Below are 13,629 nucleotides of genomic sequence, written 5' to 3'. Positions count from 1 at the left end.
AAGAGATATAGACGGTGATAGAGAAAGAAATAGAACAATGAATGAAAGACATGCAAAAGAGTGACGATGATAATGTAAATAGGCCATTGTTAGACTTTGAAGCTGGTACAATGACTATGGTGGAGAAGGGATGGAGAGAGAGGGGAGCCAAGGGTTTCTTGAAGTTAGAGAAATCAATATTCATAGCGCTGGGTTCCCAGCAGGTCAGGCAGCATCTGTGGAGGGGCAGAGCAGACGACGTATCAGGTCGGGATCCTTGGACTAAAGAAAGGTCCCGACCCGAAATCTCCAAACCCAAACCCGAAAAATCCCTTCCCTCCACAGGTGCTGCCTGACCCTCTGAGTTCCTCCAGCACTTTGTGCTTTGCACAAGTTTCCAGCATCTGTAGTCTCTTGTGTCTCTTTGAAATAAATTACAAAGAGAGGAGAGGTGCAGAAAACAAAGGAAATATCTGTGTTAGAAGCCAATTAACCGACAAACCTGTAAGTCTTTGGAGTGTGGGAGGAACCCGAAGATCTCGGAGAAAACCCACGCAGGTCACGGGGAGAATGTACAAACTCCGTACAGACAGCGCCCGTAGTCGGGATCGAACCCGGGTCTCCGGCGCTGCAAACGCTGTAAGGCAGCAACTCTACCGCTGCGCCACCGTGTTATTCTATAAATGCATTAATGAACTTTGCATAGATTTTAGCAACATAACTATTAGCAACATAACTTTGTTTCCTTACCTCTTGAAGATTCTGTGGAATTCTCTGCCTCAGAAGGCAGTGGAGGCCAATTCTCTGAATGCATTCAAGAGAGAGCTAGATAGAGCTCTTAAGGATAGCGGAGTCAGGGGGTATGGGGAGAAGGCAGGAACGGGGTACTGATTGAGAATGATCAGCCATGATCACATTGAATGGTGGTGCGTACAGGCTCGAATGGCCTCCTCCTGCACCTGTTGTCTATTGTCTATTTGGATGCTTTAGTCAGAAGTAGGAATGATGCCTTTCGGCGTTTGTGTTCGCTTTAATTAGATCTCTGATGATCTGGGAGCTCAAAATCCATTTACCTCCCATAGTTCCACATCTTGAGATACTCTGGCATAACCCACATCTCATCAATCTTGGTCTGAGCACCTTAGTTGGAAGCCCCACACCCACTGCTTTTGAAGGGATCGGTGGGGAAAGAATTTCCGATTTTCTACAGCCAGTTGTGTGAAAAACACTTTGCTGCCCCCCACCTAACGCTCCAACTTCAAAATTCTGTCTCCTCATTAACGGAGGGAGGTTCCTAGTGTAAAGGATGTGTATAAAATCATGAGAGGAACAGATCGGGTAGACGCACAGTCTCTTGCCCAGATGAGAGGGGGAAAAGATTTAATAGGAATCTGAGGGGTGATTTTTTCACACAGAGGGTGGTGAGTGTATGGAACGAGCTGCCAGAGGAGGTAGTTAAGGCTGGGACAATCGCAACGTTTAAGAAAGAGTTGGAGAGGTACATGGATAGGCCAGGTTTGGAGGGATATGGACCAAGTGCAGGCAGGGGCGGCACGGTGGCGCAGCGGTAGAGTTGCTGCCTTACAGCGAATGCAGCGCCAGAGACTCGGGTTCGATCCCGACTACGGGCACTGTCTGTACAGAGTTTGTACGTTCTCTCCGTGACCTGCGTGAGTTTTCCCCGAGATCTTCGGTTTCCTCCCACACTCCAAAGACGTACAGGTCTGTAGGTTAATTGGCTTGGTATAAATGTGGGCCGAAGGGCCTGTTTCCATGCTGTACCACTCTATGACACTATGTTGCCTGGAGTTGTAGCTGAGCCACCACACTGGAGCCTTCGCCCCTGTGGGAGGAACCGCTGTAGATCCTCAGATGCTGTCCCACCCTCTGCCCAGGGTGGGGGCAATGGAGACCTCCCATATTCCCACTGCGGCTTGTCGTGGGGGGGAAACACTCTCCTTGCCCTCTGTGAGGGAGATTGGCAAAGTCCAGTCTCTGTACTTGTCACCCTTCCAACCTCCATCACAATCACCAACACCTGAGCAAACAGGGATAGACACCACCTCTCCCCCCCCCCCCCCCCCCCCCCCCCCCCCCCCCCCCCCCCACACCACCCCTCCAACCCCCCCACGGCAAGGCTTGTGGGGTGATCCAGGTCAGCATTGGTGAGTGCCAACCAACAGTGGTCCGAGGAGGGACAAACCACAAACCGGTGACTGGGTGTTGGGCGCCCAAGGCTCATCGATGCGCGAGGGCAACGAAGGCTTTCCCGTCTGGTCCGAGCCAGAAGGCCAAAAGGCAGTGGGGGCCAATTCTCTGGGTGTTTTCAAGAGATAGTTAGAAAGAGCTCTTAAGGATAGCGGAGTCAGGGGGTATGGGGAGAAGGCAGGCACGGGGTACTGATTGTGAATGATGAGCCATGATCAGATTGAATGGCGGTGCTGGCTCGAAGGGCCAAATGGCCTCCTCCTGCACCTATTGTCTATTGTCTGTTGTCTATTGAACTGACAGAAGTTTTACTGTGGCACAAGTCATAGAAAATGTTAATGGTGGTGACGGGAGGAATGTGTCACAATACACAGTGCATCGCACCCTGCTGCGTATGGGGCTGCACACGGAGGAACAACCTTTGTCCCGTCCACCTGACATCAGTCTAAAGAAGGGTCTTGACCCGAAACGTCACCCATTCCTTCTCTCCTGAGATGCTGCCTGTCCCGCTGAGTTACTCCAGCATTTTGTGAAATAAATACCTTCGATTTGTACCAGCATCTGCAGTTATTTTCTTAGAGGACCAACAGCATGTTAGGCAGGTGGTCATAATGTTTTGGCTGATCGGTGTACATTGTGAGGATTCGCTGTTATTTTCTCGTTTCACCACCTGTTTTACTTATGCACGGCTTGGTTGTATTCATGTAAAGTATGATTTGACTGGGCAGCATGCAAATGAAACTTCTCACTGTACTGTTATTGTATTGTGACTAGCGGTTCAATCCTTGTGTTGTTGGCTAGCTATGCAAATCTTACCACAGGTGGGGACAATAGACAATAGACAATAGGTGCAGGAGGAGGCCATTCGGCCCTTCGAGCCAGCACCGCCATTCAATGTGATCATGGCTGATCATTCTCAATCAGTACCCCGTTCCTGCCTTCTCCCCAAACCCCCTGAAGCAAAAACAACAGGAAACAGAGTTGATAAGTTCTAAAGTGACCGGAGCAGAATTAGGCCCTTTGCCCCATCATGTCTACTCTGCCATTAAATCATAATATTAATATATTCCTTTCTTTGTCCCACACCGGGTAATTTCCAGTGTTACAGCAGCAAAGTGGATAGCAAGAGACATTCAGTATAAATAAAAATAAAGATAAGGATAATTGTCCATTTACTGTGTTTATTTTACTGTTACTGTTAACTGGTCTGTTGACTGGTCTGCTGGGAGCAGTGCTAGTTGTGCAGTCTCACAGCGGCGGGAAGGAATTGACCTCCGATATCTCTCCTTCACGCACTTGGGGTGAAGGAGTCTGTCACTGAAGGAGCTACTCAGTGCAGTGACAGTGTGCTGCATGGGGTGGGAGTCGTTGTCCAGCAGCGATGTTAACTTTGCCATCATCCTCCTCTCTCCCACCACCTGCACTGAGTCGAGGGGGCAACCCAGGACAGAGCCGGCTTTCCTGACCAGCTTGTCGAGTCTCTTCCCTTCCACCGCTGAGATGCTGCTGCTCCAGCAGACCACTCCATAGAAAATGGCCGATGCAACCATGTTCGAATCATGGTGGATCTAACACTTCCCTATCACAAGGAGACTCCGGATTGTCAAAGATTTTAGATTTTTTAGATTTAGAGATACAACGCGGAAACAGGCTCTTCGGCCCACCGAGTCCACGCTGCCCAGCGATCCCCGCACACTAACACTATCCTTTACATTCAAAAGGATTACATTCAAAACTCCGCTGCCCGTCTACTCACCCACACCCCGATCCGTGACCATATCACCCCCGTCCTTTACAAACTCCACTGGCTCCCCATCCCCCAGAGAATCCAGTACAAAATCCTCCTCATAACCTACAAAGCCCTCCATAACCTGGCCCCATCCTACCTGACTGACCTCCTCCACAGGCACACTCCCACCTGCACCCTCCGCTCTGCTGCTGCCAATCTCCTATCCCCCCACATCCGGACCAAACTCAGATCCTAGGGGGACAGGGCTTTCTCCATCGCTGCTCCCACCCTATGGAACTCACTACCCCAAACCGTTAGAGTCTCCTCCACACTCACCACATTCAAAACATCGCTGAAGTCTCACCTGTTCAGTACTGCCTTCAACCACTGAAGGTCACCTCACCTTCTGTCTCCTTTCTCTGTTCGTTTACTTATTTACTTATTTATCTATTTATTCATTTCCCTATGTTCTCTAAATCTCTGTAAAGCGTCTTTGAGTATATGAAAAGCGCTATATAAATAAAATGCATTATTATTATTATTATTATCCTACACACACTAGGAACAATTTTTTTTAAACATTTACCCAGTCAATTAACCTACATACCTGTACGTCTTTGGAGTGTGGGAAGAAACCGAAGATCTCGGAGAAAACCCACGCAGGTCACGGGGAGAACGTACAAACTCCGTACAGACGGCGCCCGTAGTCAGGATCGAACCTGAGTCTCCGGCGCTGCATTCGCTGTAAGGCAGCAACTCTACCGCTGAGCCACCGTGCCGTCTGCCACAGCCAGACATAAAAACAGCTTGTTTCCACGAGCATTAGCTCTACTCAACAACCAAAAGTCTGGAGCCTCCTTGTGCTCTAGTATTTTATTTAATTCTTCACGTGTTTAAATTATAATGCTTTATTTTTAATTGTGTACTGTATGTCATGTTGCTAACCTTGCGAGCAAAGCACCAAGGCACATTCCTTGTATGTGTACATACTTGGCTAATAAAATTTATTCAATTCAATTCAATTCAATACCTGTGTGTCCAGGCATTCCGGTCACTTGAGCTTTTCCGCAATCTGTGCTGTGGCCAGCAGGTGGCAGTGAGTTGCACCCAGTTCAATAGACAATAGGTGCAGGAGGAGGCCATTCGGCCCTTCGAGCCAGCACCGCCATTGAATGTGATCATGGCTGATCATTCTCAATCAGTACCCCGTTCCTGCCTTCTCCCCATACCCCCTGACTCCGCTATCCTTAAGAGCTCTATCTAGCTCCCTCTTGAATGCATTCAGAGAATTGGCCTCCACTGCCTTCTGAGGCAGAGAATTCCACAGATTTACAACTCTCTCACTGAAAAAGTTTTTCCTCATCTCCGTTCTAAATGGCCTGCCGGGGCACCAGGTCATCCCAGAGATACTGGCTGATGGAGCTGCCAATGGCCAAAGACAGACCCAGCCGTTTCGATGGATGTTCCCTCATCGTCTCGGTGTTTGATGAAATACCTTGTGCTGCTGCAGTCAAACAGAGGAATCGTTGCCACGGCCGTAAGGTGAGAAAAACAATGCTTCAAACTAGAGACTGGATCGCGGGCTACGGAGTTGAACCACTCCTTGCAAGAGGTGATCGAGGGGACGGAGGTGAACAAGGAGTCCAGTGACAACAAGGTTGTAGTTTGTGGGGACCTGTGTCACTGTGGTACTGTGCAAGTGGTACTGACAGTCACCCAAAAATATCCATCCTCAAACCCAAAGTATGGGCTTAGTACCGAAGAAGGGTCTCGACCCGAAACGTCACCCATTCCTTCTCTCCAGAGATGCTGCCTGTCCCGCTGAGTTACTCCAGCTCTTTGTGTCTCTCTTCGGTTTAAACCACCAGCGTCTCAGGTGACAACCGTCCCGTATTAGCCGTGACATCCTGCATTTTGGGCTAAATTGGTTTGTCCGTACGGGACCCCCCTTGTCCCGTATTAGGCCCGGGAGATGCTGTAGGCCCAGAATCTATAGGCCCCGACACTGTAGGCCCGGTGTAGGCCCCGATGCTGTAGGCCTGGACGCTGTAGGCCCGGACACTGTAGGCCCGGACACTGTAGGCCCGGTGTAGGCCCGGACGCTGTAGGCCCGGACACTGTAGGCCCGGTGTAAGCCCCGATGCTGTAGGGCTGGACACTGTAGGCCCCGATGCTGTAGGCCCGGACGCTGTAGGCCCGGACGCTGTAGGCCCAGACGCTGCAGGCCCCAGACGCTGCAGGCCCGGACGCTGTAGGCCCGGACGCTGTAGGCCCCTACGCTGTAGGCCCCGATAGTTTAGCTCCCGACACTCTCGGTTTCCGACATTTTAGCTCTGGACAGTCTAGGCCCAGAGGCCCAGGCGCCACCTGTCGGAGGTTGCTTCGCAACCCCCCTCCCGGCACGGATGGCCGGCATTGGTAGAGCGCGAGCACGTGGCCGCTGGCTGGGTGAGGTCAAGTGGGGCGCGGGGGCAGTGGCGTCACCTTGTCCCGTATTTGCGAGTGAGGAAGTTGGCAACCCTACCAGTGTCTGCAGTTCCTTGCTACACAAAGTGGTGAGTAATCTGGCAGAGTCTGCTCCTGCTGGCAGTCCTGCAGGAAAGCAGAGCTACCAGCAGGGAGTGCTATACTCACACATCAGCCTGCACAGAGCATCACACACTGAACACAACTGTCAGCATTCCACAACATCATATTAGTCCATCTAGACTGCATTAAATACAGTTATAGCAAATAAAATCAATTCGGTGCTAATGGATTTTACATACGGTTGCATGCTCCTAAAATTTAATTTGCAGAATTTTCAATAAAATGTAATTTAAAGGAAGAGTATTCCGATCAAACTTCATCTCCACTTGCACCGATCACAGAGATTTATTGTGATTGTGAAAGGCAAGTGTAATGTGGCCACACAGCAACTAATGGGAACAGCAAGACAGACACAAAATGCCGGAGTAACTCAGCGGGACAGGCAGCATCTGTGGAGAACATGGATAGGTGACGTTTCACAGAGTGCTGGAGTAACTCAGCGGGTCAGGCAGCATCTGTGGAGAGAAGGAATGGGTGACGTTTCAGGTCGAGACCCTTCTTCAGAGCAGTCAGTCATGAAATGAAAGATTCAGGGCACAGAGAGCGCTGGCAGAATGCGTTCACACCGGAGACGGTCGGGTTGTGGGAGCGATGTCATGCGCCGGCGATCCTTGTGACAGTGGTGGGGATAACGGGGCAGAAACGACATGGTGGAGCCATCCTTCATGTGCACAACATTATGCTGCAGACTGCACTGAAGCCTAGCACCCATGGGACTGGGGTAGGGCACCCATGGGACTGGGGTAGGGCACCCATGGGACTGGAGTAGGGCACCCATGGGACTGGGGTAGGGCACCCATGGGACTGGGGTAGGGCACCCATGGGACTGGGGTAGGGCACCCATGGGACTGGGGTAGGGCACCCATGGGACTGGGGTAGGGCACCCATGGGACTGGGGTAGGGCACCCATGGGACTGGGGTAGTGCACCCATGGGACTGGGGTAGGGCACCCATGGGACTGGGGTAGGGCACCCATGGGACTGGGGTAGGACACCCATGGGACCGGGGTATTGCACCCATGGGACTGGGGTAGGGCACCCATGGGACCGGGATATGGCACCCATGGGACCGGGGTATGGCACCCATGGGACTGGGGTAGGGCACCCATGGGACTGGGGTAGGGCACCCATGGGACTGGGGTAGGGCACCCATGGGACTGGGGTAGGGCACCCATGGGACTGGGGTAGGGCACCCATGGGACTGGGGTAGGGCACCCATGGGACTGGGGTAGTGTAAACCGAGTCGGTGTGGCGGTGGGGCAGTGGTAGGGTTGCCAACTATCCCGTATCAGCCGGGACATCCCGTATTTTGGGCTAAATTAGTTTGTCCCGTACGGGACCGCCCTATAGACCGCCCTTGTCCCGTATTAGTAGGGTTGCCAACTTCCTCACTCCCGAATAAGGGACAAAGGGTGACGTCACCGCCCCGCGCCCCACGTGACCTCACCCAGCCAGCGGCCACGTGCCCCCTCCACCGATGGCGGCCGCCCAGGCCGCGAGGCAGGTTGCGTAGCAACGGGAGCACGTGGCTGCTGGCTGGGTGAGGTCACGTGGGGTGCGGGGCAGTGACGTCACCTTGTCCCGTATTTGGGAGCGGGGGAGTTGGCAACCCTCGGTAGCGGTGTTTGCGTCTGCACTGTGTGGGGAGGCAAGGTGCTCTTCTGCCGCCTTATAGTTGCACCAGAGTGACGCGTGATGGCAGAGGGGATGAGTTGTGGGGGGGGGGGGGGGGGGGTGTAAGAAATATACAAAAATCTAACCTGCGTGAACTGATCTTTAATCTTCCTCGAGCTTTCTCAGTTCCGGAGTAAATGCCAAACCCATGCTTCATTTTGCTACTTCCCCGGGCAGTTCATCTCCGCTCGTCCTGAACTTTGTCTGCTGTTCGTCTGATGATTTACGTGGACAGATGGGCCAGAGAGGTCCCAGGTGTCTGCTCTATCCCGACAGGTCTCATCGAATGTGCAGGAGCATCTTGCAACGCTTCAGCTGATCCACTGACAACCCCCGCAGAAAGACAATCATCAGGATGTGTCAGCAGAGCCAAGTGTCCACACAGACACAAGGCATCTCTCATCCTCAAGTACTTACAAACAACAGATGGGGTTTTAGTGAGAGTCAGACCTGGTGAATCCGAGGGGCATCAAAAGAAACAACTGTGGTGTCAGCTCTTTTCTGCAGATAGTTCATTCAAAACTGACAAGATCTATTTATATGTCGGACAAAAAACTGCAGATGCTGGTTAAAATCGAAGGTAGACACAAAATACTGGAGTAACTCAGCGGGTCGGGCAGCATCTCTGGAGAGACCGCTGAGTTACTCCAGCATTTTGTGTCTACCTAAGTTCTATTAGTGAAGGGGTCCCAGACTGAGTCCTTTATTTTTTTATTTGTCCTTTAGTTTATTATTATTTGTCGTGTGTACCGAGGTACAATGTTGCAGAGGTGGCCACCACATGCTGGAGTAACTCAGAGAGTCAGGCAGCATCTGTGGAGGAAAGGAATGGGTGACGTTTCGGGTCGAGACCCTTCCTCAGACTGAGTGTCAGGGGGAAGTCTGAAGATGGGTCTCGACCCGAAACGTCACCCATTCCTTCTCTCCAGAGATGATGTCTGACCTGCTGAGTTACTCCAGCACTTTGTGTCTTCAGACCAGCATCTGCAGTTCCTCCCTGCACATTAGATTTAGAGGGATATCATATCATATCATATCATATACATACAGCCGGAAACAGGCCTTTTCGGCCCTCCAAGTCCGTGCCGCCCAGCGATCCCCGTACATTAACACTATCCTACACCCACTAGGGACAATTTTTACATTTTACCCAGCCAATTAACCTACATACCTGTACGTCTTTGGAGTGTGGGAGGAAACCGAAGATCTCGGAGTAAACCCACGCAGGTCATGGGGAGAACGTACAAACTCCTTACAGTGCAGCACCCGTAGTCAGGATCGAACCTGAGTCTCCGGCGCTGCATTCGCTGTAAAGCAGCAACTTTACCGCTGCGCTACCGTGCCGCCAAATGCAGGCAAGTGGGACTAGTGTAGATGGGGCATGTTGGCCGGTGTGGGCAAGTTGGGCTGAAGGGCCTGTTTCCATGCTGTACGACTCTATGTCTCTATGACTCTATGACTCTAAATAGATGAAGGTAGCACAGTGGTGCAGCGGTAGAGTTGCTGCCTCACAGCGCCAGACACCTGGGTTCCATCCCGACACTCCTCGTGACTGCGTGGGTTCACTCCGGGTGCTCCGGTTTCCTCCTACACTCCAAAGATGTGCAGGTTGGTAGTTTAATTGGCTTCTGTAAATTGTCCCTAGTGTGGTGGATAGAATGTGTATGAAGGAACCACAGATGCTGGTTTAAACCGAAGATAGACACAAAATGCTCTGCAGAGATGCTGCCTGACCTGTTGAGTTACTCCAGCTTTTAGTGTCTATGTTGTGTTGGATAGAACGAGGGTATGGCTGGTCAACACGGACTCGGTGGGCCGAAGGGCCTGTTTCTGCTCCGTATCTCTAAACTAAACTAAACTAAAGCAGTTAGTGAGTCCAAGACTTTATTTAGAAAAAACGTGAGGATTTTGATTGTTCTTTCTGTGCATTGACTTGCAACATGATGAATTCGTTCACAGCTACGGTATCGAGCACATAAACCTTTCAACACACAATCCAAAATTACAGGTGAATAGTTGGTGCCAGCGGGAAAGTGATTGATAAATGCAAGAGAATGCTGTGCACCTGAATCAGCTCACCGTCAGAGAGGCAAAAGGGTGTTGATTAACACGGAACCACAACTTCTCAAGAATGAGTTGACATTTACATCAGGAGTTTCAGCCCCAAATCACTGACAGAAAGCACAACCACAAAGTAAGACTTCACTTTAGTTTATTTTTTCGTTTAGTTTAGTTTAGAGATTAAAGTGCCGAAACTGGCCCTTCGGCCCACTGAGTCCGGGCGGCAGCTCAATCCAACTCAGCGGCTCAGGCAGCATCTCTGGAGAGAAGGAATGGGTGACGATTCGGGTCGAGACCCTTTGATGCTGCCTGTCCCGCTGAGTTACTCCAGCATTTTGTGTTTATCTTCGGTTTAAACCAGCATCTGCAGTTCCTTCCTTCACAGAGAGTTTTACTCAACAGTTCACCTGACGGGATCTTCTTGAGTAATGAGGTAGCTTTATTCTGCATCTAGGATGGAACTGTTTGCAAAAAAGTAGAAGCAGTTTAATTCTACATCTCGGTTGTGCAAAGTTATGGTGTTTCCATTCATTAGCAAACAGTTTATTCTCCCAAGGAGAGAAGATAGTTAGAAATAAAGACTTGCGTGCCACACAGAAATATAATGTCATGTTTAATGCCGCAAGCATCTCCTACAGGCTCGAGTTTCGATGATACGTCTCACCCAGTTACAAGGCGATCGGTCTTGGCAAAACAACAGTAATTGAGTCTGATCAAGGAGAAGGGTTTCTGTGTTATAATTCACCGTGCCTTGGGCCAGAGTCATACGATGCTGGTACCAAGGAGGGGAGTGCTTTCCCCACACTGCCAAAGACCATCGACTTGGTGACACCACTGATGAATACGAAACATGACGAATGAACAAACATTAAAGAAGGTTAGGATCTGACACAAACGTGATGCAGCAAACAATCCCAGTGTAGAAGCCTTGCAAAGAATAACTTGGGAACAATCAGTCACTGCTTGCTTTATGATTCTGACTGCAATACTAATGCCACATTTTGACAGGTAATATTTGGAAGAGAGCTTAGCTGATAGATAGTGTAGGATGGAACTGCAGATGCTGGTTTAAATCAAAGACAGACACACATTGCTGGAGTAACTCGGCGGGACAGGCAGCATCTCTGGAGAGAAGGAATGGGTGACGTTTTGAGTCGAGACCCTTCTTCAGACTGATCTGGTAGATTAATGAGGTGTTAATACAATGTTAATTCTTTTAATAAATTTGATATATTTTTATATTCTTGAGCACAAGCTATGGGGAAATATTAATGTAATAACAAGGAACAGCCAATGCTGGTTTACAAAAGAAAAACACCTGTCTGTTGTCGCGACCCATCTTCATGTAGGAAAATGTTCTTTAGGGTCAAGCTAGCTTTAGAGATATAACGTGAAAACAGGCCCTTCGGCCCACCAAGTCCGTGTCGACCAGCAATTGCCCGTACACTAGTGCTATCCTACACACACTAGGGACAGTTTTGACAGAAGCCAATTAACCGACAAACATGCACGTCTTTGGAATGTGGGAGGAAACCGGAGCACCCGGAGAAAACCCACGTGGTCACGGGGAGAATGTGCAAACACCGTCCAGACAGCACCCGTGGTCAAGATGGAACCTGGGTCTCCGGTGCTGTGAGGCAGCAACTCTCCCGCTGCACCTCCACCTGCTCTATGGCAGTGCGAAGAATACTGGCCTTCCTAATGCAAGGAAACGCAGGTGCTGGTTTAAATCGAAGGTAGACACAAAATGCTGGAGTAACTCAGCGGATCAGGCAGCATCTCTGGTGAGAAGGAATGGGTGACGTTTTGGGTCAAGACCCTTTTTCAGTGTTCAGGGTCCAGGGTCTGAAGAAGGGTCCTAAAGCAAGGGATAGTCTCAGATGAAAGTCCCGTCTCCAGAATGAGGCGTCTGTGTTCTGCATGACCCACACTGCAGCTGGGTGCCATCTCCCACTACTGTGCAGATCCAGCTGGGTGCCATCTCCCACTACTGTGCAGATCCAGCTGGGTGCCATCTCCCACTACTGTGCAGATCCAGCTGGGTGCCATCTCCCATGCAGATCCAGCAAAGCTCTCACCATCCCTGTGCGTCACCTACCCTGACAAAACCATGCGTCTCGATCACCTGCAATTTCATGCTGACAGTGACTGATGTAGATACACAGCCTATCTATCAGCTTATGATTTATGACCAATCAGTGTATAACACAGAGGCCATAAATAACTGAATGCTTATTCTGGGCAGTAAATAACATTTAACCCTTGGAAGGATACATTTGAATCACACTTAACTGAGCATCTTATTTCCTGAGGTAGACACAAAATTCTGGAGTAACTCAGCGGGACAGGCAGCGTCTCAGGAGGGAAGGAATGGGTGACGTTTCACAGAGAGCTGGAGTAACTCAGCGGGGCAGGCAACGTCTCAGGAGGGAAGGAATGGGTGACGCTTCAGGTCAAGACCCTTCTTCAGACCCTGAACCCTGAAGAAGGGTCTCGTCCCGAAATGTCAAACATTCCTTCTCTCCAGAGATGCTGCCTGTCCCGCTGAGTTACTCCAGCATTTTGTGTCTATCTTCGACTTAAACCAGTATCTGCATTCCTTTTCTTCACATCTTATTTCCTGATGCAGTTTTGTTGTTCAGGTCCCTGGTGGATTTTGGTTTTTTAAGTTCGAAAGTAAAAAAGTCATGTTCCAGAAACCCAACTTCTCAACGTAGCCAAACCGTAACTCATTGAACAATGTTTGGTTGGTATCATCACTGTTGGAAACAGCATTGTTGGACCAGGGGTCATGGTCTGAACTCCTTGGGTGCTGAGTTTATACCTGGAACACCAGCAGGAGATGCCTGTGTTATTAGGGTCTCGTGGACAAGGGGTGTCAAATGTGGGGATGTCTCATTCCTGCTCTCTATTTAGTTCCTGCTGCTTGAAAAATATGTTTAAACAATGTTTTGGGAGAGTTTGTAGAAACAAAGACCTAGAAGGTCGACACAAAATACTGGAGTAACGCAGCGGGTCAGGCAGCATCTCGGGAGAGAAGGAATGGGTGACGTTTCGGGTCGAGACCCTTCTTCAGACTGATGTCAGGGGAGGGGGCAGGACACGCCAGCTAGCATTGCGATAGTCCCAGCCTCAACTACCTCATCTGGCAGTTTGTTCCATACACTCACCACCCTTTGCATGAAAAAGTTACCCCTCAGGTTTCTATTAAATCTTTCCCCCCCTCACTTAAAGCCTATGTTCTCTGGTCCTCGATTCCCCTACTCTGGGCAAGAGACTCTGTGCATCTACCCGATCTATTCCTCTCATGATTTGATACACCTCTGTCAGATCACCCCTCATCCTCCTGCGCTCCAAGGAATAGGGACCCAGCCTGCTCAACCTCTCCCT

This window comes from Rhinoraja longicauda, chromosome 28, assembly GCF_053455715.1.
Source record: "Rhinoraja longicauda isolate Sanriku21f chromosome 28, sRhiLon1.1, whole genome shotgun sequence".
Lineage (NCBI taxonomy): Eukaryota > Metazoa > Chordata > Chondrichthyes > Rajiformes > Arhynchobatidae > Rhinoraja > Rhinoraja longicauda.
Note: the sequence above shows the minus strand (reverse complement) of the source record.